The sequence below is a fragment of the Ambystoma mexicanum genome, unplaced genomic scaffold (assembly GCF_040938575.1).
Source record: "Ambystoma mexicanum isolate Mex_15411 unplaced genomic scaffold, UKY_AmexF1_1 Mex_scaf20, whole genome shotgun sequence".
NCBI classification, from domain to species: domain Eukaryota; kingdom Metazoa; phylum Chordata; class Amphibia; order Caudata; family Ambystomatidae; genus Ambystoma; species Ambystoma mexicanum.
Window position 1 is genome coordinate 321,391 of NW_027182434.1, and position 27,553 is coordinate 348,943.

Genomic DNA, 27,553 nt, shown 5'->3' on the forward strand with positions numbered 1-27,553 from the left:
CAACAGGAGCACTAAATGGTGCTGAGGGGGACTCAATAAAGTGGACCGGCCGCCTAATGTAAGCAATTGTGCACAAATATTGTACGATGACTAGCGTTGCCGGTGCTTTTTTCTTAAAGAGTCAGTTCTTGGCACCCATTCCCTACTTGACTCAGCCTAATCTTCAAGAATATTTGTCAAGAACTAAAAAAAATCCAGAAAAGGTTTAACCTCCCCGTCGGGGAACCCCGGTCTCCCGCGTGACAGGCGGGGATACTGACCACTATACTAACGAGGAGACGTGAGGGCATGAAATGAACAGCTGCTGATGTCTGCACAGCATCCAGCGACCACCTAGATGGCCTAGGGGGTCTCATTTTCCCCCGTCAAACGGCTTGCCCGATCTAAGGCTAATTTCTTTCTTTTTATCGGCACCAGGCTTAAAACTCAGTTTAAGGCGATAGTTCCGGGCTATGTTTGACTCCAGAGTTGAATCTGTCATCCCGCATTTCCTCAGCAAATCAAGCTACCCATCTCAAGTCTCATGAGCTGAGGACGGCAAAGTCCCTGTGGGCTTAGGACAGTCAAAGAAACCCCTGGGCTGCATGCTAAGCCCCTTTTCGGCTTCACTTTCCGAATCCTGCCCTAGCTTGCGATTAGTTTTTTTCTCACTTCTTGCCCCCATCTCCCACCTTGCCTCATGGTCTCCCCTCCTCTGCGCACCTGACAGTTTGCCTGCCCTTCCACTGCCTGTCTCCAGACTTTCCAAGGAGAAAAGGCAAAGCACTAAAGCGGGCCGGGCAACGGGTCAAGTTCCGCTTTCGGCGACTAGCAGGGAGGTAGCGTGGCCGAGCGGTCTAAGGCGCTGGATTAAGGCTCCAGTCTCTTCGGAGGCGTGGGTTCAAATCCCACCGCTGCCACTTTTCCTGGCCTTGCATTTTAAAGAAGAACGTAACGTTGACCTCTTCCTTCATTAGTGCCACCTCTGTCGCAATGAGCAAGCGGATGGTATGCCACACCCTGCAGGAAAAAGGTTTCGCTTCTGACGTCTTGCTTTTCTGGACATCCAGTCTCAAGTTTCCCATCTGGAACGGCGCTCCCTGCTGCTTTGTGAAGGCTTGCTGCAAGAGCCTTCGAAACCCAGGAGCTCTTGCGTTGAGCTGTGACGCGTCCTGGGAAGACCTCCCGTTGCAGCGGAATGAGCCCCACTTCCAGGGCGTGCTGGTAGCAAATTTCCCACAGCCCACAGGGAGCAAACGATCCCAGGTGTGATGTATCACCAGGAGAGGCTGAGATGAGAGTAAGGGTTCACGCGTGTGCCCGGACCGAGGTTAATGATGGGATTAGAGCTAGGGTTAGATGCAGGGAAAGAGTGAGAGTTATAATTAGGGATAAAGCTAACAGGTGATCATTACTCGTCATGTAACATGATACAAAGGGTCAGAAGAGGAACTGATTCAGGGTTACAATTTGGACTTCGCAGACAACAGGAGCACTAAATGGTGCTGAGGGGGACTCAATAAAGTGGACCGGCCGCCTAATGTAAGCAATTGTGCACAAATATTGTACGATGACTAGCGTTGCCGGTGCTTTTTTCTTAAAGAGTCAGTTCTTGGCACCCATTCCCTACTTGACTCAGCCTAATCTTCAAGAATATTTGTCAAGAACTAAAAAAAATCCAGAAAAGGTTTAACCTCCCCGTCGGGGAATTGAACCCCGGTCTCCCGCGTGACAGGCGGGGATACTGACCACTATACTAACGAGGAGACGTGAGGGCATGAAATGAACAGCTGCTGATGTCTGCACAGCATCCAGCGACCACCTAGCTGGCCTAGGGGGTCTCATTTTCCCCCGTCAAACGGCTTGCCCGATCTAAGGCTAATTTCTTTCTTTTTATCGGCACCAGGCTTAAAACTCAGTTTAAGGCGATAGTTCCGGGCTATGTTTGACTCCAGAGTTGAATCTGTCATCCCGCATTTCCTCAGCAAATCAAGCTACCCATCTCAAGTCTCATGAGCTGAGGACGGCAAAGTCCCTGTGGGCTTAGGACAGTCAAAGAAACCCCTGGGCTGCATGCTAAGCCCCTTTTCGGCTTCACTTTCCGAATCCTGCCCTAGCTTGCGATTAGTTTTTTTCTCACTTCTTGCCCCCATCTCCCACCTTGCCTCATGGTCTCCCCTCCTCTGCGCACCTGACAGTTTGCCTGCCCTTCCACTGCCTGTCTCCAGACTTTCCAAGGAGAAAAGGCAAAGCACTAAAGCGGGCCGGGCAACGGGTCAAGTTCCGCTTTCGGCGACTAGCAGGGAGGTAGCGTGGCCGAGCGGTCTAAGGCGCTGGATTAAGGCTCCAGTCTCTTCGGAGGCGTGGGTTCAAATCCCACCGCTGCCACTTTTCCTGGCCTTGCATTTTAAAGAAGAACGTAACGTTGACCTCTTCCTTCATTAGTGCCACCTCTGTCGCAATGAGCAAGCGGATGGTATGCCACACCCTGCAGGAAAAAGGTTTCGCTTCTGACGTCTTGCTTTTCTGGACATCCAGTCTCAAGTTTCCCATCTGGAACGGCGCTCCCTGCTGCTTTGTGAAGGCTTGCTGCAAGAGCCTTCGAAACCCAGGTGCTCTTGCGTTGAGCTGTGACGCGTCCTGGGAAGACCTCCCGTTGCAGCGGAATGAGCCCCACTTCCAGGGCGTGCTGGTAGCAAATTTCCCACAGCCCACAGGGAGCAAACGATCCCAGGTGTGATGTATCACCAGGAGAGGCTGAGATGAGAGTAAGGGTTCACGCGTGTGCCCGGACCGAGGTTAATGATGGGATTAGAGCTAGGGTTAGATGCAGGGAAAGAGTGAGAGTTATAATTAGGGATAAAGCTAACAGGTGATCATTACTCGTCATGTAACATGATACAAAGGGTCAGAAGAGGAACTGATTCAGGGTTACAATTTGGACTTCGCAGACAACAGGAGCACTAAATGGTGCTGAGGGGGACTCAATAAAGTGGACCGGCCGCCTAATGTAAGCAATTGTGCACAAATATTGTACGATGACTAGCGTTGCCGGTGCTTTTTTCTTAAAGAGTCAGTTCTTGGCACCCATTCCCTACTTGACTCAGCCTAATCTTCAAGAATATTTGTCAAGAACTAAAAAAAATCCAGAAAAGGTTTAACCTCCCCGTCGGGGAATTGAACCCCGGTCTCCTGACAGGCGGGGATACTGACCACTATACTAACGAGGAGACGTGAGGGCATGAAATGAACAGCTGCTGATGTCTGCACAGCATCCAGCGACCACCTAGATGGCCTAGGGGGTCTCATTTTCCCCCGTCAAACGGCTTGCCCGATCTAAGGCTAATTTCTTTCTTTTTATCGGCACCAGGCTTAAAACTCAGTTTAAGGCGATAGTTCCGGGCTATGTTTGACTCCAGAGTTGAATCTGTCATCCCGCATTTCCTCAGCAAATCAAGCTACCCATCTCAAGTCTCATGAGCTGAGGACGGCAAAGTCCCTGTGGGCTTAGGACAGTCAAAGAAACCCCTGGGCTGCATGCTAAGCCCCTTTTCGGCTTCACTTTCCGAATCCTGCCCTAGCTTGCGATTAGTTTTTTTCTCACTTCTTGCCCCCATCTCCCACCTTGCCTCATGGTCTCCCCTCCTCTGCGCACCTGACAGTTTGCCTGCCCTTCCACTGCCTGTCTCCAGACTTTCCAAGGAGAAAAGGCAAAGCACTAAAGCGGGCCGGGCAACGGGTCAAGTTCCGCTTTCGGCGACTAGCAGGGAGGTAGCGTGGCCGAGCGGTCTAAGGCGCTGGATTAAGGCTCCAGTCTCTTCGGAGGCGTGGGTTCAAATCCCACCGCTGCCACTTTTCCTGGCCTTGCATTTTAAAGAAGAACGTAACGTTGACCTCTTCCTTCATTAGTGCCACCTCTGTCGCAATGAGCAAGCGGATGGTATGCCACACCCTGCAGGAAAAAGGTTTCGCTTCTGACGTCTTGCTTTTCTGGACATCCAGTCTCAAGTTTCCCATCTGGAACGGCGCTCCCTGCTGCTTTGTGAAGGCTTGCTGCAAGAGCCTTCGAAACCCAGGAGCTCTTGCGTTGAGCTGTGACGCGTCCTGGGAAGACCTCCCGTTGCAGCGGAATGAGCCCCACTTCCAGGGCGTGCTGGTAGCAAATTTCCCACAGCCCACAGGGAGCTAACGATCCCAGGTGTGATGTATCACCAGGAGAGGCTGAGATGAGAGTAAGGGTTCACGCGTGTGCCCGGACCGAGGTTAATGATGGGATTAGAGCTAGGGTTAGATGCAGGGAAAGAGTGAGAGTTATAATTAGGGATAAAGCTAACAGGTGATCATTACTCGTCATGTAACATGATACAAAGGGTCAGAAGAGGAACTGATTCAGGGTTACAATTTGGACTTCGCAGACAACAGGAGCACTAAATGGTGCTGAGGGGGACTCAATAAAGTGGACCGGCCGCCTAATGTAAGCAATTGTGCACAAATATTGTACGATGACTAGCGTTGCCGGTGCTTTTTTCTTAAAGAGTCAGTTCTTGGCACCCATTCCCTACTTGACTCAGCCTAATCTTCAAGAATATTTGTCAAGAACTAAAAAAAATCCAGAAAAGGTTTAACCTCCCCGGTCTCCCGCGTGACAGGCGGGGATACTGACCACTATACTAACGAGGAGACGTGAGGGCATGAAATGAACAGCTGCTGATGTCTGCACAGCATCCAGCGACCACCTAGATGGCCTAGGGGGTCTCATTTTCCCCCGTCAAACGGCTTGCCCGATCTAAGGCTAATTTCTTTCTTTTTATCGGCACCAGGCTTAAAACTCAGTTTAAGGCGATAGTTCCGGGCTATGTTTGACTCCAGAGTTGAATCTGTCATCCCGCATTTCCTCAGCAAATCAAGCTACCCATCTCAAGTCTCATGAGCTGAGGACGGCAAAGTCCCTGTGGGCTTAGGACAGTCAAAGAAACCCCTGGGCTGCATGCTAAGCCCCTTTTCGGCTTCACTTTCCGAATCCTGCCCTAGCTTGCGATTAGTTTTTTCCTCACTTCTTGCCCCCATCTCCCACCTTGCCTCATGGTCTCCCCTCCTCTGCGCACCTGACAGTTTGCCTGCCCTTCCACTGCCTGTCTCCAGACTTTCCAAGGAGAAAAGGCAAAGCACTAAAGCGGGCCGGGCAACGGGTCAAGTTCCGCTTTCGGCGACTAGCAGGGAGGTAGCGTGGCCGAGCGGTCTAAGGCGCTGGATTAAGGCTCCAGTCTCTTCGGAGGCGTGGGTTCAAATCCCACCGCTGCCACTTTTCCTGGCCTTGCATTTTAAAGAAGAACGTAACGTTGACCTCTTCCTTCATTAGTGCCACCTCTGTCGCAATGAGCAAGCGGATGGTATGCCACACCCTGCAGGAAAAAGGTTTCGCTTCTGACGTCTTGCTTTTCTGGACATCCAGTCTCAAGTTTCCCATCTGGAACGGCGCTCCCTGCTGCTTTGTGAAGACTTGCTGCAAGAGCCTTCGAAACCCAGGAGCTCTTGCGTTGAGCTGTGACGCGTCCTGGGAAGACCTCCCGTTGCAGCGGAATGAGCCCCACTTCCAGGGCGTGCTGGTAGCAAATTTCCCACAGCCCACAGGGAGCAAACGATCCCAGGTGTGATGTATCACCAGGAGAGGCTGAGATGAGAGTAAGGGTTCACGCGTGTGCCCGGACCGAGGTTAATGATGGGATTAGAGCTAGGGTTAGATGCAGGGAAAGAGTGAGAGTTATAATTAGGGATAAAGCTAACAGGTGATCATTACTCGTCATGTAACATGATACAAAGGGTCAGAAGAGGAACTGATTCAGGGTTACAATTTGGACTTCGCAGACAACAGGAGCACTAAATGGTGCTGAGGGGGACTCAATAAAGTGGACCGGCCGCCTAATGTAAGCAATTGTGCACAAATATTGTACGATGACTAGCGTTGCCGGTGCTTTTTTCTTAAAGAGTCAGTTCTTGGCACCCATTCCCTACTTGACTCAGCCTAATCTTCAAGAATATTTGTCAAGAACTAAAAAAAATCCAGAAAAGGTTTAACCTCCCCGTCGGGGAACCCCGGTCTCCCGCGTGACAGGCGGGGATACTGACCACTATACTAACGAGGAGACGTGAGGGCATGAAATGAACAGCTGCTGATGTCTGCACAGCATCCAGCGACCACCTAGATGGCCTAGGGGGTCTCATTTTCCCCCGTCAAACGGCTTGCCCGATCTAAGGCTAATTTCTTTCTTTTTATCGGCACCAGGCTTAAAACTCAGTTTAAGGCGATAGTTCCGGGCTATGTTTGACTCCAGAGTTGAATCTGTCATCCCGCATTTCCTCAGCAAATCAAGCTACCCATCTCAAGTCTCATGAGCTGAGGACGGCAAAGTCCCTGTGGGCTTAGGACAGTCAAAGAAACCCCTGGGCTGCATGCTAAGCCCCTTTTCGGCTTCACTTTCCGAATCCTGCCCTAGCTTGCGATTAGTTTTTTTCTCACTTCTTGCCCCCATCTCCCACCTTGCCTCATGGTCTCCCCTCCTCTGCGCACCTGACAGTTTGCCTGCCCTTCCACTGCCTGTCTCCAGACTTTCCAAGGAGAAAATGCAAAGCACTAAAGCGGGCCGGGCAACGGGTCAAGTTCCGCTTTCGGCGACTAGCAGGGAGGTAGCGTGGCCGAGCGGTCTAAGGCGCTGGATTAAGGCTCCAGTCTCTTCGGAGGCGTGGGTTCAAATCCCACCGCTGCCACTTTTCCTGGCCTTGCATTTTAAAGAAGAACGTAACGTTGACCTCTTCCTTCATTAGTGCCACCTCTGTCGCAATGAGCAAGCGGATGGTATGCCACACCCTGCAGGAAAAAGGTTTCGCTTCTGACGTCTTGCTTTTCTGGACATCCAGTCTCAAGTTTCCCATCTGGAACGGCGCTCCCTGCTGCTTTGTGAAGGCTTGCTGCAAGAGCCTTCGAAACCCAGGAGCTCTTGCGTTGAGCTGTGACGCGTCCTGGGAAGACCTCCCGTTGCAGCGGAATGAGCCCCACTTCCAGGGCGTGCTGGTAGCAAATTTCCCACAGCCCACAGGGAGCAAACGATCCCAGGTGTGATGTATCACCAGGAGAGGCTGAGATGAGAGTAAGGGTTCACGCGTGTGCCCGGACCGAGGTTAATGATGGGATTAGAGCTAGGGTTAGATGCAGGGAAAGAGTGAGAGTTATAATTAGGGATAAAGCTAACAGGTGATCATTACTCGTCATGTAACATGATACAAAGGGTCAGAAGAGGAACTGATTCAGGGTTACAATTTGGACTTCGCAGACAACAGGAGCACTAAATGGTGCTGAGGGGGACTCAATAAAGTGGACCGGCCGCCTAATGTAAGCAATTGTGCACAAATATTGTACGATGACTAGCGTTGCCGGTGCTTTTTTCTTAAAGAGTCAGTTCTTGGCACCCATTCCCTACTTGACTCAGCCTAATCTTCAAGAATATTTGTCAAGAACTAAAAAAAATCCAGAAAAGGTTTAACCTCCCCGTCGGGGAATTGAACCCCGGTCTCCCGCGTGACAGGCGGGGATACTGACCACTATACTAACGAGGAGACGTGAGGGCATGAAATGAACAGCTGCTGATGTCTGCACAGCATCCAGCGACCACCTAGATGGCCTAGGGGGTCTCATTTTCCCCCGTCAAACGGCTTGCCCGATCTAAGGCTAATTTCTTTCTTTTTATCGGCACCAGGCTTAAAACTCAGTTTAAGGCGATAGTTCCGGGCTATGTTTGACTCCAGAGTTGAATCTGTCATCCCGCATTTCCTCAGCAAATCAAGCTACCCATCTCAAGTCTCATGAGCTGAGGACGGCAAAGTCCCTGTGGGCTTAGGACAGTCAAAGAAACCCCTGGGCTGCATGCTAAGCCCCTTTTCGGCTTCACTTTCCGAATCCTGCCCTAGCTTGCGATTAGTTTTTTTCTCACTTCTTGCCCCCATCTCCCACCTTGCCTCATGGTCTCCCCTCCTCTGCGCACCTGACAGTTTGCCTGCCCTTCCACTGCCTGTCTCCAGACTTTCCAAGGAGAAAAGGCAAAGCACTAAAGCGGGCCGGGCAACGGGTCAAGTTCCGCTTTCGGCGACTAGCAGGGAGGTAGCGTGGCCGAGCGGTCTAAGGCGCTGGATTAAGGCTCCAGTCTCTTCGGAGGCGTGGGTTCAAATCCCACCGCTGCCACTTTTCCTGGCCTTGCATTTTAAAGAAGAACGTAACGTTGACCTCTTCCTTCATTAGTGCCACCTCTGTCGCAATGAGCAAGCGGATGGTATGCCACACCCTGCAGGAAAAAGGTTTCGCTTCTGACGTCTTGCTTTTCTGGACATCCAGTCTCAAGTTTCCCATCTGGAACGGCGCTCCCTGCTGCTTTGTGAAGGCTTGCTGCAAGAGCCTTCGAAACCCAGGAGCTCTTGCGTTGAGCTGTGACGCGTCCTGGGAAGACCTCCCGTTGCAGCGGAATGAGCCCCACTTCCAGGGCGTGCTGGTAGCAAATTTCCCACAGCCCACAGGGAGCAAACGATCCCAGGTGTGATGTATCACCAGGAGAGGCTGAGATGAGAGTAAGGGTTCACGCGTGTGCCCGGACCGAGGTTAATGATGGGATTAGAGCTAGGGTTAGATGCAGGGAAAGAGTGAGAGTTATAATTAGGGATAAAGCTAACAGGTGATCATTACTCGTCATGTAACATGATACAAAGGGTCAGAAGAGGAACTGATTCAGGGTTACAATTTGGACTTCGCAGACAACAGGAGCACTAAATGGTGCTGAGGGGGACTCAATAAAGTGGACCGGCCGCCTAATGTAAGCAATTGTGCACAAATATTGTACGATGACTAGCGTTGCCGGTGCTTTTTTCTTAAAGAGTCAGTTCTTGGCACCCATTCCCTACTTGACTCAGCCTAATCTTCAAGAATATTTGTCAAGAACTAAAAAAAATCCAGAAAAGGTTTAACCTCCCCGGTCTCCCGCGTGACAGGCGGGGATACTGACCACTATACTAACGAGGAGACGTGAGGGCATGAAATGAACAGCTGCTGATGTCTGCACAGCATCCAGCGACCACCTAGATGGCCTAGGGGGTCTCATTTTCCCCCGTCAAACGGCTTGCCCGATCTAAGGCTAATTTCTTTCTTTTTATCGGCACCAGGCTTAAAACTCAGTTTAAGGCGATAGTTCCGGGCTATGTTTGACTCCAGAGTTGAATCTGTCATCCCGCATTTCCTCAGCAAATCAAGCTACCCATCTCAAGTCTCATGAGCTGAGGACGGCAAAGTCCCTGTGGGCTTAGGACAGTCAAAGAAACCCCTGGGCTGCATGCTAAGCCCCTTTTCGGCTTCACTTTCCGAATCCTGCCCTAGCTTGCGATTAGTTTTTTTCTCACTTCTTGCCCCCAACTCCCACCTTGCCTCATGGTCTCCCCTCCTCTGCGCACCTGACAGTTTGCCTGCCCTTCCACTGCCTGTCTCCAGACTTTCCAAGGAGAAAAGGCAAAGCACTAAAGCGGGCCGGGCAACGGGTCAAGTTCCGCTTTCGGCGACTAGCAGGGAGGTAGCGTGGCCGAGCGGTCTAAGGTGCTGGATTAAGGCTCCAGTCTCTTCGGAGGCGTGGGTTCAAATCCCACCGCTGCCACTTTTCCTGGCCTTGCATTTTAAAGAAGAACGTAACGTTGACCTCTTCCTTCATTAGTGCCAGCTCTGTCGCAATGAGCAAGCGGATGGTATGCCACACCCTGCAGGAAAAAGGTTTCGCTTCTGACGTCTTGCTTTTCTGGACATCCAGTCTCAAGTTTCCCATCTGGAACGGCGCTCCCTGCTGCTTTGTGAAGGCTTGCTGCAAGAGCCTTCGAAACCCAGGAGCTCTTGCGTTGAGCTGTGACGCGTCCTGGGAAGACCTCCCGTTGCAGCGGAATGAGCCCCACTTCCAGGGCGTGCTGGTAGCAAATTTCCCACAGCCCACAGGGAGCAAACGATCCCAGGTGTGATGTATCACCAGGAGAGGCTGAGATGAGAGTAAGGGTTCACGCGTGTGCCCGGACCGAGGTTAATGATGGGATTAGAGCTAGGGTTAGATGCAGGGAAAGAGTGAGAGTTATAATTAGGGATAAAGCTAACAGGTGATCATTACTCGTCATGTAACATGATACAAAGGGTCAGAAGAGGAACTGATTCAGGGTTACAATTTGGACTTCGCAGACAACAGGAGCACTAAATGGTGCTGAGGGGGACTCAATAAAGTGGACCGGCCGCCTAATGTAAGCAATTGTGCACAAATATTGTACGATGACTAGCGTTGCCGGTGCTTTTTTCTTAAAGAGTCAGTTCTTGGCACCCATTCCCTACTTGACTCAGCCTAATCTTCAAGAATATTTGTCAAGAACTAAAAAAAATCCAGAAAAGGTTTAACCTCCCCGGTCTCCCGCGTGACAGGCGGGGATACTGACCACTATACTAACGAGGAGACGTGAGGGCATGAAATGAACAGCTGCTGATGTCTGCACAGCATCCAGCGACCACCTAGATGGCCTAGGGGGTCTCATTTTCCCCCGTCAAACGGCTTGCCCGATCTAAGGCTAATTTCTTTCTTTTTATCGGCACCAGGCTTAAAACTCAGTTTAAGGCGATAGTTCCGGGCTATGTTTGACTCCAGAGTTGAATCTGTCATCCCGCATTTCCTCAGCAAATCAAGCTACCCATCTCAAGTCTCATGAGCTGAGGACGGCAAAGTCCCTGTGGGCTTAGGACAGTCAAAGAAACCCCTGGGCTGCATGCTAAGCCCCTTTTCGGCTTCACTTTCCGAATCCTGCCCTAGCTTGCGATTAGTTTTTTTCTCACTTCTTGCCCCCAACTCCCACCTTGCCTCATGGTCTCCCCTCCTCTGCGCACCTGACAGTTTGCCTGCCCTTCCACTGCCTGTCTCCAGACTTTCCAAGGAGAAAAGGCAAAGCACTAAAGCGGGCCGGGCAACGGGTCAAGTTCCGCTTTCGGCGACTAGCAGGGAGGTAGCGTGGCCGAGCGGTCTAAGGTGCTGGATTAAGGCTCCAGTCTCTTCGGAGGCGTGGGTTCAAATCCCACCGCTGCCACTTTTCCTGGCCTTGCATTTTAAAGAAGAACGTAACGTTGACCTCTTCCTTCATTAGTGCCAGCTCTGTCGCAATGAGCAAGCGGATGGTATGCCACACCCTGCAGGAAAAAGGTTTCGCTTCTGACGTCTTGCTTTTCTGGACATCCAGTCTCAAGTTTCCCATCTGGAACGGCGCTCCCTGCTGCTTTGTGAAGGCTTGCTGCAAGAGCCTTCGAAACCCAGGAGCTCTTGCGTTGAGCTGTGACGCGTCCTGGGAAGACCTCCCGTTGCAGCGGAATGAGCCCCACTTCCAGGGCGTGCTGGTAGCAAATTTCCCACAGCCCACAGGGAGCAAACGATCCCAGGTGTGATGTATCACCAGGAGAGGCTGAGATGAGAGTAAGGGTTCACGCGTGTGCCCGGACCGAGGTTAATGATGGGATTAGAGCTAGGGTTAGATGCAGGGAAAGAGTGAGAGTTATAATTAGGGATAAAGCTAACAGGTGATCATTACTCGTCATGTAACATGATACAAAGGGTCAGAAGAGGAACTGATTCAGGGTTACAATTTGGACTTCGCAGACAACAGGAGCACTAAATGGTGCTGAGGGGGACTCAATAAAGTGGACCGGCCGCCTAATGTAAGCAATTGTGCACAAATATTGTACGATGACTAGCGTTGCCGGTGCTTTTTTCTTAAAGAGTCAGTTCTTGGCACCCATTCCCTACTTGACTCAGCCTAATCTTCAAGAATATTTGTCAAGAACTAAAAAAAATCCAGAAAAGGTTTAACCTCCCCGTCGGGGAATTGAACCCCGGTCTCCCGCGTGACAGGCGGGGATACTGACCACTATACTAACGAGGAGACGTGAGGGCATGAAATGAACAGCTGCTGATGTCTGCACAGCATCCAGCGACCACCTAGATGGCCTAGGGGGTCTCATTTTCCCCCGTCAAACGGCTTGCCCGATCTAAGGCTAATTTCTTTCTTTTTATCGGCACCAGGCTTAAAACTCAGTTTAAGGCGATAGTTCCGGGCTATGTTTGACTCCAGAGTTGAATCTGTCATCCCGCATTTCCTCAGCAAATCAAGCTACCCATCTCAAGTCTCATGAGCTGAGGACGGCAAAGTCCCTGTGGGCTTAGGACAGTCAAAGAAACCCCTGGGCTGCATGCTAAGCCCCTTTTCGGCTTCACTTTCCGAATCCTGCCCTAGCTTGCGATTAGTTTTTTTCTCACTTCTTGCCCCCATCTCCCACCTTGCCTCATGGTCTCCCCTCCTCTGCGCACCTGACAGTTTGCCTGCCCTTCCACTGCCTGTCTCCAGACTTTCCAAGGAGAAAAGGCAAAGCACTAAAGCGGGCCGGGCAACGGGTCAAGTTCCGCTTTCGGCAACTAGCAGGGAGGTAGCGTGGCCGAGCGGTCTAAGGCGCTGGATTAAGGCTCCAGTCTCTTCGGAGGCGTGGGTTCAAATCCCACCGCTGCCACTTTTCCTGGCCTTGCATTTTAAAGAAGAACGTAACGTTGACCTCTTCCTTCATTAGTGCCACCTCTGTCGCAATGAGCAAGCGGATGGTATGCCACACCCTGCAGGAAAAAGGTTTCGCTTCTGACGTCTTGCTTTTCTGGACATCCAGTCTCAAGTTTCCCATCTGGAACGGCGCTCCCTGCTGCTTTGTGAAGGCTTGCTGCAAGAGCCTTCGAAACCCAGGAGCTCTTGCGTTGAGCTGTGACGCGTCCTGGGAAGACCTCCCGTTGCAGCGGAATGAGCCCCACTTCCAGGGCGTGCTGGTAGCAAATTTCCCACAGCCCACAGGGAGCAAACGATCCCAGGTGTGATGTATCACCAGGAGAGGCTGAGATGAGAGTAAGGGTTCACGCGTGTGCCCGGACCGAGGTTAATGATGGGATTAGAGCTAGGGTTAGATGCAGGGAAAGAGTGAGAGTTATAATTAGGGATAAAGCTAACAGGTGATCATTACTCGTCATGTAACATGATACAAAGGGTCAGAAGAGGAACTGATTCAGGGTTACAATTTGGACTTCGCAGACAACAGGAGCACTAAATGGTGCTGAGGGGGACTCAATAAAGTGGACCGGCCGCCTAATGTAAGCAATTGTGCACAAATATTGTACGATGACTAGCGTTGCCGGTGCTTTTTTCTTAAAGAGTCAGTTCTTGGCACCCATTCCCTACTTGACTCAGCCTAATCTTCAAGAATATTTGTCAAGAACTAAAAAAAATCCAGAAAAGGTTTAACCTCCCCGTCGGGGAATTGAACCCCGGTCTCCCGCGTGACAGGCGGGGATACTGACCACTATACTAACGAGGAGACGTGAGGGCATGAAATGAACAGCTGCTGATGTCTGCACAGCATCCAGCGACCACCTAGATGGCCGAGGGGGTCTCATTTTCCCCCGTCAAACGGCTTGCCCGATCTAAGGCTAATTTCTTTCTTTTTATCGGCACCAGGCTTAAAACTCAGTTTAAGGCGATAGTTCCGGGCTATGTTTGACTCCAGAGTTGAATCTGTCATCCCGCATTTCCTCAGCAAATCAAGCTACCCATCTCAAGTCTCATGAGCTGAGGACGGCAAAGTCCCTGTGGGCTTAGGACAGTCAAAGAAACCCCTGGGCTGCATGCTAAGCCCCTTTTCGGCTTCACTTTCCGAATCCTGCCCTAGCTTGCGATTAGTTTTTTTCTCACTTCTTGCCCCCATCTCCCACCTTGCCTCATGGTCTCCCCTCCTCTGCGCACCTGACAGTTTGCCTGCCCTTCCACTGCCTGTCTCCAGACTTTCCAAGGAGAAAAGGCAAAGCACTAAAGCGGGCCGGGCAACGGGTCAAGTTCCGCTTTCGGCGACTAGCAGGGAGGTAGCGTGGCCGAGCGGTCTAAGGCGCTGGATTAAGGCTCCAGTCTCTTCGGAGGCGTGGGTTCAAATCCCACCGCTGCCACTTTTCCTGGCCTTGCATTTTAAAGAAGAACGTAACGTTGACCTCTTCCTTCATTAGTGCCACCTCTGTCGCAATGAGCAAGCGGATGGTATGCCACACCCTGCAGGAAAAAGGTTTCGCTTCTGACGTCTTGCTTTTCTGGACATCCAGTCTCAAGTTTCCCATCTGGAACGGCGCTCCCTGCTGCTTTGTGAAGGCTTGCTGCAAGAGCCTTCGAAACCCAGGAGCTCTTGCGTTGAGCTGTGACGCGTCCTGGGAAGACCTCCCGTTGCAGCGGAATGAGCCCCTCTTCCAGGGCGTGCTGGTAGCAAATTTCCCACAGCCCACAGGGAGCAAACGATCCCAGGTGTGATGTATCACCAGGAGAGGCTGAGATGAGAGTAAGGGTTCACGCGTGTGCCCGGACCGAGGTTAATGATGGGATTAGAGCTAGGGTTAGATGCAGGGAAAGAGTGAGAGTTATAATTAGGGATAAAGCTAACAGGTGATCATTACTCGTCATGTAACATGATACAAAGGGTCAGAAGAGGAACTGATTCAGGGTTACAATTTGGACTTCGCAGACAACAGGAGCACTAAATGGTGCTGAGGGGGACTCAATAAAGTGGACCGGCCGCCTAATGTAAGCAATTGTGCACAAATATTGTACGATGACTAGCGTTGCCGGTGCTTTTTTCTTAAAGAGTCAGTTCTTGGCACCCATTCCCTACTTGACTCAGCCTAATCTTCAAGAATATTTGTCAAGAACTAAAAAAAATCCAGAAAAGGTTTAACCTCCCCGGTCTCCCGCGTGACAGGCGGGGATACTGACCACTATACTAACGAGGAGACGTGAGGGCATGAAATGAACAGCTGCTGATGTCTGCACAGCATCCAGCGACCACCTAGATGGCCTAGGGGGTCTCATTTTCCCCCGTCAAACGGCTTGCTCGATCTAAGGCTAATTTCTTTCTTTTTATCGGCACCAGGCTTAAAACTCAGTTTAAGGCGATAGTTCCGGGCTATGTTTGACTCCAGAGTTGAATCTGTCATCCCGCATTTCCTCAGCAAATCAAGCTACCCATCTCAAGTCTCATGAGCTGAGGACGGCAAAGTCCCTGTGGGCTTAGGACAGTCAAAGAAACCCCTGGGCTGCATGCTAAGCCCCTTTTCGGCTTCACTTTCCGAATCCTGCCCTAGCTTGCGATTAGTTTTTTTCTCACTTCTTGCCCCCAACTCCCACCTTGCCTCATGGTCTCCCCTCCTCTGCGCACCTGACAGTTTGCCTGCCCTTCCACTGCCTGTCTCCAGACTTTCCAAGGAGAAAAGGCAAAGCACTAAAGCGGGCCGGGCAACGGGTCAAGTTCCGCTTTCGGCGACTAGCAGGGAGGTAGCGTGGCCGAGCGGTCTAAGGTGCTGGATTAAGGCTCCAGTCTCTTCGGAGGCGTGGGTTCAAATCCCACCGCTGCCACTTTTCCTGGCCTTGCATTTTAAAGAAGAACGTAACGTTGACCTCTTCCTTCATTAGTGCCAGCTCTGTCGCAATGAGCAAGCGGATGGTATGCCACACCCTGCAGGAAAAAGGTTTCGCTTCTGACGTCTTGCTTTTCTGGACATCCAGTCTCAAGTTTCCCATCTGGAACGGCGCTCCCTGCTGCTTTGTGAAGGCTTGCTGCAAGAGCCTTCGAAACCCAGGAGCTCTTGCGTTGAGCTGTGACGCGTCCTGGGAAGACCTCCCGTTGCAGCGGAATGAGCCCCACTTCCAGGGCGTGCTGGTAGCAAATTTCCCACAGCCCACAGGGAGCAAACGATCCCAGGTGTGATGTATCACCAGGAGAGGCTGAGATGAGAGTAAGGGTTCACGCGTGTGCCCGGACCGAGGTTAATGATGGGAATAGAGCTAGGGTTAGATGCAGGGAAAGAGTGAGAGTTATAATTAGGGATAAAGCTAACAGGTGATCATTACTCGTCATGTAACATGATACAAAGGGTCAGAAGAGGAACTGATTCAGGGTTACAATTTGGACTTCGCAGACAACAGGAGCACTAAATGGTGCTGAGGGGGACTCAATAAAGTGGACCGGCCGCCTAATGTAAGCAATTGTGCACAAATATTGTACGATGACTAGCGTTGCCGGTGCTTTTTTCTTAAAGAGTCAGTTCTTGGCACCCATTCCCTACTTGACTCAGCCTAATCTTCAAGAATATTTGTCAAGAACTAAAAAAAATCCAGAAAAGGTTTAACCTCCCCGTCGGGGAATTGAACCCCGGTCTCCCGCGTGACAGGCGGGGATACTGACCACTATACTAACGAGGAGACGTGAGGGCATGAAATGAACAGCTGCTGATGTCTGCACAGCATCCAGCGACCACCTAGATGGCCTAGGGGGTCTCATTTTCCCCCGTCAAACGGCTTGCCCGATCTAAGGCTAATTTCTTTCTTTTTATCGGCACCAGGCTTAAAACTCAGTTTAAGGCGATAGTTCCGGGCTATGTTTGACTCCAGAGTTGAATCTGTCATCCCGCATTTCCTCAGCAAATCAAGCTACCCATCTCAAGTCTCATGAGCTGAGGACGGCAAAGTCCCTGTGGGCTTAGGACAGTCAAAGAAACCCCTGGGCTGCATGCTAAGCCCCTTTTCGGCTTCACTTTCCGAATCCTGCCCTAGCTTGCGATTAGTTTTTTTCTCACTTCTTGCCCCCATCTCCCACCTTGCCTCATGGTCTCCCCTCCTCTGCGCACCTGACAGTTTGCCTGCCCTTCCACTGCCTGTCTCCAGACTTTCCAAGGAGAAAAGGCAAAGCACTAAAGCGGGCCGGGCAACGGGTCAAGTTCCGCTTTCGGCAACTAGCAGGGAGGTAGCGTGGCCGAGCGGTCTAAGGCGCTGGATTAAGGCTCCAGTCTCTTCGGAGGCGTGGGTTCAAATCCCACCGCTGCCACTTTTCCTGGCCTTGCATTTTAAAGAAGAACGTAACGTTGACCTCTTCCTTCATTAGTGCCACCTCTGTCGCAATGAGCAAGCGGATGGTATGCCACACCCTGCAGGAAAAAGGTTTCGCTTCTGACGTCTTGCTTTTCTGGACATCCAGTCTCAAGTTTCCCATCTGGAACGGCGCTCCCTGCTGCTTTGTGAAGGCTTGCTGCAAGAGCCTTCGAAACCCAGGAGCTCTTGCGTTGAGCTGTGACGCGTCCTGGGAAGACCTCCCGTTGCAGCGGAATGAGCCCCACTTCCAGGGCGTGCTGGTAGCAAATTTCCCACAGCCCACAGGGAGCAAACGATCCCAGGTGTGATGTATCACCAGGAGAGGCTGAGATGAGAGTAAGGGTTCACGCGTGTGCCCGGACCGAGGTTAATGATGGGATTAGAGCTAGGGTTAGATGCAGGGAAAGAGTGAGAGTTATAATTAGGGATAAAGCTAACAGGTGATCATTACTCGTCATGTAACATGATACAAAGGGTCAGAAGAGGAACTGATTCAGGGTTACAATTTGGACTTCGCAGACAACAGGAGCACTAAATGGTGCTGAGGGGGACTCAATAAAGTGGACCGGCCGCCTAATGTAAGCAATTGTGCACAAATATTGTACGATGACTAGCGTTGCCGGTGCTTTTTTCTTAAAGAGTCAGTTCTTGGCACCCATTCCCTACTTGACTCAGCCTAATCTTCAAGAATATTTGTCAAGAACTAAAAAAAATCCAGAAAAGGTTTAACCTCCCCGTCGGGGAATTGAACCCCGGTCTCCCGCGTGACAGGCGGGGATACTGACCACTATACTAACGAGGAGACGTGAGGGCATGAAATGAACAGCTGCTGATGTCTGCACAGCATCCAGCGACCACCTAGATGGCCGAGGGGGTCTCATTTTCCCCCGTCAAACGGCTTGCCCGATCTAAGGCTAATTTCTTTCTTTTTATCGGCACCAGGCTTAAAACTCAGTTTAAGGCGATAGTTCCGGGCTATGTTTGACTCCAGAGTTGAATCTGTCATCCCGCATTTCCTCAGCAAATCAAGCTACCCATCTCAAGTCTCATGAGCTGAGGACGGCAAAGTCCCTGTGGGCTTAGGACAGTCAAAGAAACCCCTGGGCTGCATGCTAAGCCCCTTTTCGGCTTCACTTTCCGAATCCTGCCCTAGCTTGCGATTAGTTTTTTTCTCACTTCTTGCCCCCATCTCCCACCTTGCCTCATGGTCTCCCCTCCTCTGCGCACCTGACAGTTTGCCTGCCCTTCCACTGCCTGTCTCCAGACTTTCCAAGGAGAAAAGGCAAAGCACTAAAGCGGGCCGGGCAACGGGTCAAGTTCCGCTTTCGGCGACTAGCAGGGAGGTAGCGTGGCCGAGCGGTCTAAGGCGCTGGATTAAGGCTCCAGTCTCTTCGGAGGCGTGGGTTCAAATCCCACCGCTGCCACTTTTCCTGGCCTTGCATTTTAAAGAAGAACGTAACGTTGACCTCTTCCTTCATTAGTGCCACCTCTGTCGCAATGAGCAAGCGGATGGTATGCCACACCCTGCAGGAAAAAGGTTTCGCTTCTGACGTCTTGCTTTTCTGGACATCCAGTCTCAAGTTTCCCATCTGGAACGGCGCTCCCTGCTGCTTTGTGAAGGCTTGCTGCAAGAGCCTTCGAAACCCAGGAGCTCTTGCGTTGAGCTGTGACGCGTCCTGGGAAGACCTCCCGTTGCAGCGGAATGAGCCCCACTTCCAGGGCGTGCTGGTAGCAAATTTCCCACAGCCCACAGGGAGCAAACGATCCCAGGTGTGATGTATCACCAGGAGAGGCTGAGATGAGAGTAAGGGTTCACGCGTGTGCCCGGACCGAGGTTAATGATGGGATTAGAGCTAGGGTTAGATGCAGGGAAAGAGTGAGAGTTATAATTAGGGATAAAGCTAACAGGTGATCATTACTCGTCATGTAACATGATACAAAGGGTCAGAAGAGGAACTGATTCAGGGTTACAATTTGGACTTCGCAGACAACAGGAGCACTAAATGGTGCTGAGGGGGACTCAATAAAGTGGACCGGCCGCCTAATGTAAGCAATTGTGCACAAATATTGTACGATGACTAGCGTTGCCGGTGCTTTTTTCTTAAAGAGTCAGTTCTTGGCACCCATTCCCTACTTGACTCAGCCTAATCTTCAAGAATATTTGTCAAGAACTAAAAAAAATCCAGAAAAGGTTTAACCTCCCCGTCGGGGCCGGTCTCCCGCGTGACAGGCGGGGATACTGACCACTATACTAACGAGGAGACGTGAGGGCATGAAATGAACAGCTGCTGATGTCTGCACAGCATCCAGCGACCACCTAGATGGCCTAGGGGGTCTCATTTTCCCCCGTCAAACGGCTTGCCCGATCTAAGGCTAATTTCTTTCTTTTTATCGGCACCAGGCTTAAAACTCAGTTTAAGGCGATAGTTCCGGGCTATGTTTGACTCCAGAGTTGAATCTGTCATCCCGCATTTCCTCAGCAAATCAAGCTACCCATCTCAAGTCTCATGAGCTGAGGACGGCAAAGTCCCTGTGGGCTTAGGACAGTCAAAGAAACCCCTGGGCTGCATGCTAAGCCCCTTTTCGGCTTCACTTTCCGAATCCTGCCCTAGCTTGCGATTAGTTTTTTTCTCACTTCTTGCCCCCAACTCCCACCTTGCCTCATGGTCTCCCCTCCTCTGCGCACCTGACAGTTTGCCTGCCCTTCCACTGCCTGTCTCCAGACTTTCCAAGGAGAAAAGGCAAAGCACTAAAGCGGGCCGGGCAACGGGTCAAGTTCCGCTTTCGGCGACTAGCAGGGAGGTAGCGTGGCCGAGCGGTCTAAGGTGCTGGATTAAGGCTCCAGTCTCTTCGGAGGCGTGGGTTCAAATCCCACCGCTGCCACTTTTCCTGGCCTTGCATTTTAAAGAAGAACGTAACGTTGACCTCTTCCTTCATTAGTGCCAGCTCTGTCGCAATGAGCAAGCGGATGGTATGCCACACCCTGCAGGAAAAAGGTTTCGCTTCTGATGTCTTGCTTTTCTGGACATCCAGTCTCAAGTTTCCCATCTGGAACGGCGCTCCCTGCTGCTTTGTGAAGGCTTGCTGTAAGAGCCTTCGAAACCCAGGAGCTCTTGCGTTGAGCTGTGACGCGTCCTGGGAAGACCTCCCGTTGCAGCGGAATGAGCCCCACTTCCAGGGCGTGCTGGTAGCAAATTTCCCACAGCCCACAGGGAGCAAACGATCCCAGGTGTGATGTATCACCAGGAGAGGCTGAGATGAGAGTAAGGGTTCACGCGTGTGCCCGGACCGAGGTTAATGATGGGATTAGAGCTAGGGTTAGATGCAGGGAAAGAGTGAGAGTTATAATTAGGGATAAAGCTAACAGGTGATCATTACTCGTCATGTAACATGATACAAAGGGTCAGAAGAGGAACTGATTCAGGGTTACAATTTGGACTTCGCAGACAACAGGAGCACTAAATGGTGCTGAGGGGGACTCAATAAAGTGGACCGGCCGCCTAATGTAAGCAATTGTGCACAAATATTGTACGATGACTAGCGTTGCCGGTGCTTTTTTCTTAAAGAGTCAGTTCTTGGCACCCATTCCCTACTTGACTCAGCCTAATCTTCAAGAATATTTGTCAAGAACTAAAAAAAATCCAGAAAAGGTTTAACCTCCCCCCCGGTCTCCCGCGTGACAGGCGGGGATACTGACCACTATACTAACGAGGAGACGTGAGGGCATGAAATGAACAGCTGCTGATGTCTGCACAGCATCCAGCGACCACCTAGATGGCCTAGGGGGTCTCATTTTCCCCCGTCAAACGGCTTGCCCGATCTAAGGCTAATTTCTTTCTTTTTATCGGCACCAGGCTTAAAACTCAGTTTAAGGCGATAGTTCCGGGCTATGTTTGACTCCAGAGTTGAATCTGTCATCCCGCATTTCCTCAGCAAATCAAGCTACCCATCTCAAGTCTCATGAGCTGAGGACGGCAAAGTCCCTGTGGGCTTAGGACAGTCAAAGAAACCCCTGGGCTGCATGCTAAGCCCCTTTTCGGCTTCACTTTCCGAATCCTGCCCTAGCTTGCGATTAGTTTTTTTCTCACTTCTTGCCCCCATCTCCCACCTTGCCTCATGGTCTCCCCTCCTCTGCGCACCTGACAGTTTGCCTGCCCTTCCACTGCCTGTCTCCAGACTTTCCAAGGAGAAAAGGCAAAGCACTAAAGCGGGCCGGGCAACGGGTCAAGTTCCGCTTTCGGCGACTAGCAGGGAGGTAGCGTGGCCGAGCGGTCTAAGGCGCTGGATTAAGGCTCCAGTCTCTTCGGAGGCGTGGGTTCAAATCCCACCGCTGCCACTTTTCCTGGCCTTGCATTTTAAAGAAGAACGTAACGTTGACCTCTTCCTTCATTAGTGCCACCTCTGTCGCAATGAGCAAGCGGATGGTATGCCACACCCTGCAGGAAAAAGGTTTCGCTTCTGACGTCTTGCTTTTCTGGACATCCAGTCTCAAGTTTCCCATCTGGAACGGCGCTCCCTGCTGCTTTGTGAAGGCTTGCTGCAAGAGCCTTCGAAACCCAGGAGCTCTTGCGTTGAGCTGTGACGCGTCCTGGGAAGACCTCCCGTTGCAGCGGAATGAGCCCCACTTCCAGGGCGTGCTGGTAGCAAATTTCCCACAGCCCACAGGGAGCAAACGATCCCAGGTGTGATGTATCACCAGGAGAGGCTGAGATGAGAGTAAGGGTTCACGCGTGTGCCCGGACCGAGGTTAATGATGGGATTAGAGCTAGGGTTAGATGCAGGGAAAGAGTGAGAGTTATAATTAGGGATAAAGCTAACAGGTGATCATTACTCGTCATGTAACATGATACAAAGGGTCAGAAGAGGAACTGATTCAGGGTTACAATTTGGACTTCGCAGACAACAGGAGCACTAAATGGTGCTGAGGGGGACTCAATAAAGTGGACCGGCCGCCTAATGTAAGCAATTGTGCACAAATATTGTACGATGACTAGCGTTGCCGGTGCTTTTTTCTTAAAGAGTCAGTTCTTGGCACCCATTCCCTACTTGACTCAGCCTAATCTTCAAGAATATTTGTCAAGAACTAAAAAAAATCCAGAAAAGGTTTAACCTCCCCGTCGGGGAATTGAACCCCGGTCTCCCGCGTGACAGGCGGGGATACTGACCACTATACTAACGAGGAGACGTGAGGGCATGAAATGAACAGCTGCTGATGTCTGCACAGCATCCAGCGACCACCTAGATGGCCTAGGGGGTCTCATTTTCCCCCGTCAAACGGCTTGCCCGATCTAAGGCTAATTTCTTTCTTTTTATCGGCACCAGGCTTAAAACTCAGTTTAAGGCGATAGTTCCGGGCTATGTTTGACTCCAGAGTTGAATCTGTCATCCCGCATTTCCTCAGCAAATCAAGCTACCCATCTCAAGTCTCATGAGCTGAGGACGGCAAAGTCCCTGTGGGCTTAGGACAGTCAAAGAAACCCCTGGGCTGCATGCTAAGCCCCTTTTCGGCTTCACTTTCCGAATCCTGCCCTAGCTTGCGATTAGTTTTTTTCTCACTTCTTGCCCCCATCTCCCACCTTGCCTCATGGTCTCCCCTCCTCTGCGCACCTGACAGTTTGCCTGCCCTTCCACTGCCTGTCTCCAGACTTTCCAAGGAGAAAAGGCAAAGCACTAAAGCGGGCCGGGCAACGGGTCAAGTTCCGCTTTCGGCGACTAGCAGGGAGGTAGCGTGGCCGAGCGGTCTAAGGCGCTGGATTAAGGCTCCAGTCTCTTCGGAGGCGTGGGTTCAAATCCCACCGCTGCCACTTTTCCTGGCCTTGCATTTTAAAGAAGAACGTAACGTTGACCTCTTCCTTCATTAGTGCCACCTCTGTCGCAATGAGCAAGCGGATGGTATGCCACACCCTGCAGGAAAAAGGTTTCGCTTCTGACGTCTTGCTTTTCTGGACATCCAGTCTCAAGTTTCCCATCTGGAACGGCGCTCCCTGCTGCTTTGTGAAGGCTTGCTGCAAGAGCCTTCGAAACCCAGGAGCTCTTGCGTTGAGCTGTGACGCGTCCTGGGAAGACCTCCCGTTGCAGCGGAATGAGCCCCACTTCCAGGGCGTGCTGGTAGCAAATTTCCCACAGCCCACAGGGAGCAAACGATCCCAGGTGTGATGTATCACCAGGAGAGGCTGAGATGAGAGTAAGGGTTCACGCGTGTGCCCGGACCGAGGTTAATGATGGGATTAGAGCTAGGGTTAGATGCAGGGAAAGAGTGAGAGTTATAATTAGGGATAAAGCTAACAGGTGATCATTACTCGTCATGTAACATGATACAAAGGGTCAGAAGAGGAACTGATTCAGGGTTACAATTTGGACTTCGCAGACAACAGGAGCACTAAATGGTGCTGAGGGGGACTCAATAAAGTGGACCGGCCGCCTAATGTAAGCAATTGTGCACAAATATTGTACGATGACTAGCGTTGCCGGTGCTTTTTTCTTAAAGAGTCAGTTCTTGGCACCCATTCCCTACTTGACTCAGCCTAATCTTCAAGAATATTTGTCAAGAACTAAAAAAAATCCAGAAAAGGTTTAACCTCCCCGCTCTCCCGCGTGACAGGCGGGGATACTGACCACTATACTAACGAGGAGACGTGAGGGCATGAAATGAACAGCTGCTGATGTCTGCACAGCATCCAGCGACCACCTAGATGGCCTAGGGGGTCTCATTTTCCCCCGTCAAACGGCTTGCCCGATCTAAGGCTAATTTCTTTCTTTTTATCGGCACCAGGCTTAAAACTCAGTTTAAGGCGATAGTTCCGGGCTATGTTTGACTCCAGAGTTGAATCTGTCATCCCGCATTTCCTCAGCAAATCAAGCTACCCATCTCAAGTCTCATGAGCTGAGGACGGCAAAGTCCCTGTGGGCTTAGGACAGTCAAAGAAACCCCTGGGCTGCATGCTAAGCCCCTTTTCGGCTTCACTTTCCGAATCCTGCCCTAGCTTGCGATTAGTTTTTTTCTCACTTCTTGCCCCCAACTCCCACCTTGCCTCATGGTCTCCCCTCCTCTGCGCACCTGACAGTTTGCCTGCCCTTCCACTGCCTGTCTCCAGACTTTCCAAGGAGAAAAGGCAAAGCACTAAAGCGGGCCGGGCAACGGGTCAAGTTCCGCTTTCGGCGACTAGCAGGGAGGTAGCGTGGCCGAGCGGTCTAAGGTGCTGGATTAAGGCTCCAGTCTCTTCGGAGGCGTGGGTTCAAATCCCACCGCTGCCACTTTTCCTGGCCTTGCATTTTAAAGAAGAACGTAACGTTGACCTCTTCCTTCATTAGTGCCAGCTCTGTCGCAATGAGCAAGCGGATGGTATGCCACACCCTGCAGGAAAAAGGTTTCGCTTCTGACGTCTTGCTTTTCTGGACATCCAGTCTCAAGTTTCCCATCTGGAACGGCGCTCCCTGCTGCTTTGTGAAGGCTTGCTGCAAGAGCCTTCGAAACCCAGGAGCTCTTGCGTTGAGCTGTGACGCGTCCTGGGAAGACCTCCCGTTGCAGCGGAATGAGCCCCACTTCCAGGGCGTGCTGGTAGCAAATTTCCCACAGCCCACAGGGAGCAAACGATCCCAGGTGTGATGTATCACCAGGAGAGGCTGAGATGAGAGTAAGGGTTCACGCGTGTGCCCGGACCGAGGTTAATGATGGGAATAGAGCTAGGGTTAGATGCAGGGAAAGAGTGAGAGTTATAATTAGGGATAAAGCTAACAGGTGATCATTACTCGTCATGTAACATGATACAAAGGGTCAGAAGAGGAACTGATTCAGGGTTACAATTTGGACTTCGCAGACAACAGGAGCACTAAATGGTGCTGAGGGGGACTCAATAAAGTGGACCGGCCGCCTAATGTAAGCAATTGTGCACAAATATTGTACGATGACTAGCGTTGCCGGTGCTTTTTTCTTAAAGAGTCAGTTCTTGGCACCCATTCCCTACTTGACTCAGCCTAATCTTCAAGAATATTTGTCAAGAACTAAAAAAAATCCAGAAAAGGTTTAACCTCCCCGTCGGGGAATTGAACCCCGGTCTCCCGCGTGACAGGCGGGGATACTGACCACTATACTAACGAGGAGACGTGAGGGCATGAAATGAACAGCTGCTGATGTCTGCACAGCATCCAGCGACCACCTAGATGGCCTAGGGGGTCTCATTTTCCCCCGTCAAACGGCTTGCCCGATCTAAGGCTAATTTCTTTCTTTTTATCGGCACCAGGCTTAAAACTCAGTTTAAGGCGATAGTTCCGGGCTATGTTTGACTCCAGAGTTGAATCTGTCATCCCGCATTTCCTCAGCAAATCAAGCTACCCATCTCAAGTCTCATGAGCTGAGGACGGCAAAGTCCCTGTGGGCTTAGGACAGTCAAAGAAACCCCTGGGCTGCATGCTAAGCCCCTTTTCGGCTTCACTTTCCGAATCCTGCCCTAGCTTGCGATTAGTTTTTTTCTCACTTCTTGCCCCCATCTCCCACCTTGCCTCATGGTCTCCCCTCCTCTGCGCACCTGACAGTTTGCCTGCCCTTCCACTGCCTGTCTCCAGACTTTCCAAGGAGAAAAGGCAAAGCACTAAAGCGGGCCGGGCAACGGGTCAAGTTCCGCTTTCGGCAACTAGCAGGGAGGTAGCGTGGCCGAGCGGTCTAAGGCGCTGGATTAAGGCTCCAGTCTCTTCGGAGGCGTGGGTTCAAATCCCACCGCTGCCACTTTTCCTGGCCTTGCATTTTAAAGAAGAACGTAACGTTGACCTCTTCCTTCATTAGTGCCACCTCTGTCGCAATGAGCAAGCGGATGGTATGCCACACCCTGCAGGAAAAAGGTTTCGCTTCTGACGTCTTGCTTTTCTGGACATCCAGTCTCAAGTTTCCCATCTGGAACGGCGCTCCCTGCTGCTTTGTGAAGGCTTGCTGCAAGAGCCTTCGAAACCCAGGAGCTCTTGCGTTGAGCTGTGACGCGTCCTGGGAAGACCTCCCGTTGCAGCGGAATGAGCCCCACTTCCAGGGCGTGCTGGTAGCAAATTTCCCACAGCCCACAGGGAGCAAACGATCCCAGGTGTGATGTATCACCAGGAGAGGCTGAGATGAGAGTAAGGGTTCACGCGTGTGCCCGGACCGAGGTTAATGATGGGATTAGAGCTAGGGTTAGATGCAGGGAAAGAGTGAGAGTTATAATTAGGGATAAAGCTAACAGGTGATCATTACTCGTCATGTAACATGATACAAAGGGTCAGAAGAGGAACTGATTCAGGGTTACAATTTGGACTTCGCAGACAACAGGAGCACTAAATGGTGCTGAGGGGGACTCAATAAAGTGGACCGGCCGCCTAATGTAAGCAATTGTGCACAAATATTGTACGATGACTAGCGTTGCCGGTGCTTTTTTCTTAAAGAGTCAGTTCTTGGCACCCATTCCCTACTTGACTCAGCCTAATCTTCAAGAATATTTGTCAAGAACTAAAAAAAATCCAGAAAAGGTTTAACCTCCCCGTCGGGGAATTGAACCCCGGTCTCCCGCGTGACAGGCGGGGATACTGACCACTATACTAACGAGGAGACGTGAGGGCATGAAATGAACAGCTGCTGATGTCTGCACAGCATCCAGCGACCACCTAGATGGCCTAGGGGGTCTCATTTTCCCCCGTCAAACGGCTTGCCCGATCTAAGGCTAATTTCTTTCTTTTTATCGGCACCAGGCTTAAAACTCAGTTTAAGGCGATAGTTCCGGGCTATGTTTGACTCCAGAGTTGAATCTGTCATCCCGCATTTCCTCAGCAAATCAAGCTACCCATCTCAAGTCTCATGAGCTGAGGACGGCAAAGTCCCTGTGGGCTTAGGACAGTCAAAGAAACCCCTGGGCTGCATGCTAAGCCCCTTTTCGGCTTCACTTTCCGAATCCTGCCCTAGCTTGCGATTAGTTTTTTTCTCACTTCTTGCCCCCATCTCCCACCTTGCCTCATGGTCTCCCCTCCTCTGCGCACCTGACAGTTTGCCTGCCCTTCCACTGCCTGTCTCCAGACTTTCCAAGGAGAAAAGGCAAAGCACTAAAGCGGGCCGGGCAACGGGTCAAGTTCCGCTTTCGGCGACTAGCAGGGAGGTAGCGTGGCCGAGCGGTCTAAGGCGCTGGATTAAGGCTCCAGTCTCTTCGGAGGCGTGGGTTCAAATCCCACCGCTGCCACTTTTCCTGGCCTTGCATTTTAAAGAAGAACGTAACGTTGACCTCTTCCTTCATTAGTGCCACCTCTGTCGCAATGAGCAAGCGGATGGTATGCCACACCCTGCAGGAAAAAGGTTTCGCTTCTGACGTCTTGCTTTTCTGGACATCCAGTCTCAAGTTTCCCATCTGGAACGGCGCTCCCTGCTGCTTTGTGAAGGCTTGCTGCAAGAGCCTTCGAAACCCAGGAGCTCTTGCGTTGAGCTGTGACGCGTCCTGGGAAGACCTCCCGTTGCAGCGGAATGAGCCCCACTTCCAGGGCGTGCTGGTAGCAAATTTCCCACAGCCCACAGGGAGCAAACGATCCCAGGTGTGAT

The 27,553-nt window shown here is 51.4% G+C and overlaps 9 non-coding genes across 9 annotated transcripts; all 9 read right to left on the bottom strand.

Annotated features, from left to right (window-relative positions):
• Positions 1–1,673: 1,673 nt before the first annotated feature.
• TRNAD-GUC (transfer RNA aspartic acid (anticodon GUC)) lies at positions 1,674–1,745 on the bottom strand. Its single transcript has one exon. It is a non-coding gene; the product is annotated as a tRNA-Asp (tRNA).
• Positions 1,746–7,518: 5,773 nt separating this feature from the next.
• TRNAD-GUC (transfer RNA aspartic acid (anticodon GUC)) lies at positions 7,519–7,590 on the bottom strand. The gene has a single exon. It is a non-coding gene; the product is annotated as a tRNA-Asp (tRNA).
• A 4,296-nt stretch (positions 7,591–11,886) lies between these two features.
• TRNAD-GUC (transfer RNA aspartic acid (anticodon GUC)) lies at positions 11,887–11,958 on the bottom strand. The gene has a single exon. It is a non-coding gene; the product is annotated as a tRNA-Asp (tRNA).
• A 1,396-nt stretch (positions 11,959–13,354) lies between these two features.
• Positions 13,355–13,426, bottom strand: TRNAD-GUC (transfer RNA aspartic acid (anticodon GUC)). The gene has a single exon. It is a non-coding gene; the product is annotated as a tRNA-Asp (tRNA).
• A 2,846-nt stretch (positions 13,427–16,272) lies between these two features.
• Positions 16,273–16,344, bottom strand: TRNAD-GUC (transfer RNA aspartic acid (anticodon GUC)). The gene has a single exon. It is a non-coding gene; the product is annotated as a tRNA-Asp (tRNA).
• Positions 16,345–17,740: 1,396 nt separating this feature from the next.
• On the bottom strand, positions 17,741–17,812 carry TRNAD-GUC (transfer RNA aspartic acid (anticodon GUC)). The gene has a single exon. It is a non-coding gene; the product is annotated as a tRNA-Asp (tRNA).
• A 4,308-nt stretch (positions 17,813–22,120) lies between these two features.
• On the bottom strand, positions 22,121–22,192 carry TRNAD-GUC (transfer RNA aspartic acid (anticodon GUC)). The gene has a single exon. It is a non-coding gene; the product is annotated as a tRNA-Asp (tRNA).
• Positions 22,193–25,038: 2,846 nt separating this feature from the next.
• TRNAD-GUC (transfer RNA aspartic acid (anticodon GUC)) lies at positions 25,039–25,110 on the bottom strand. The gene has a single exon. It is a non-coding gene; the product is annotated as a tRNA-Asp (tRNA).
• A 1,396-nt stretch (positions 25,111–26,506) lies between these two features.
• TRNAD-GUC (transfer RNA aspartic acid (anticodon GUC)) lies at positions 26,507–26,578 on the bottom strand. Its single transcript has one exon. It is a non-coding gene; the product is annotated as a tRNA-Asp (tRNA).
• Positions 26,579–27,553: the final 975 nt, after the last annotated feature.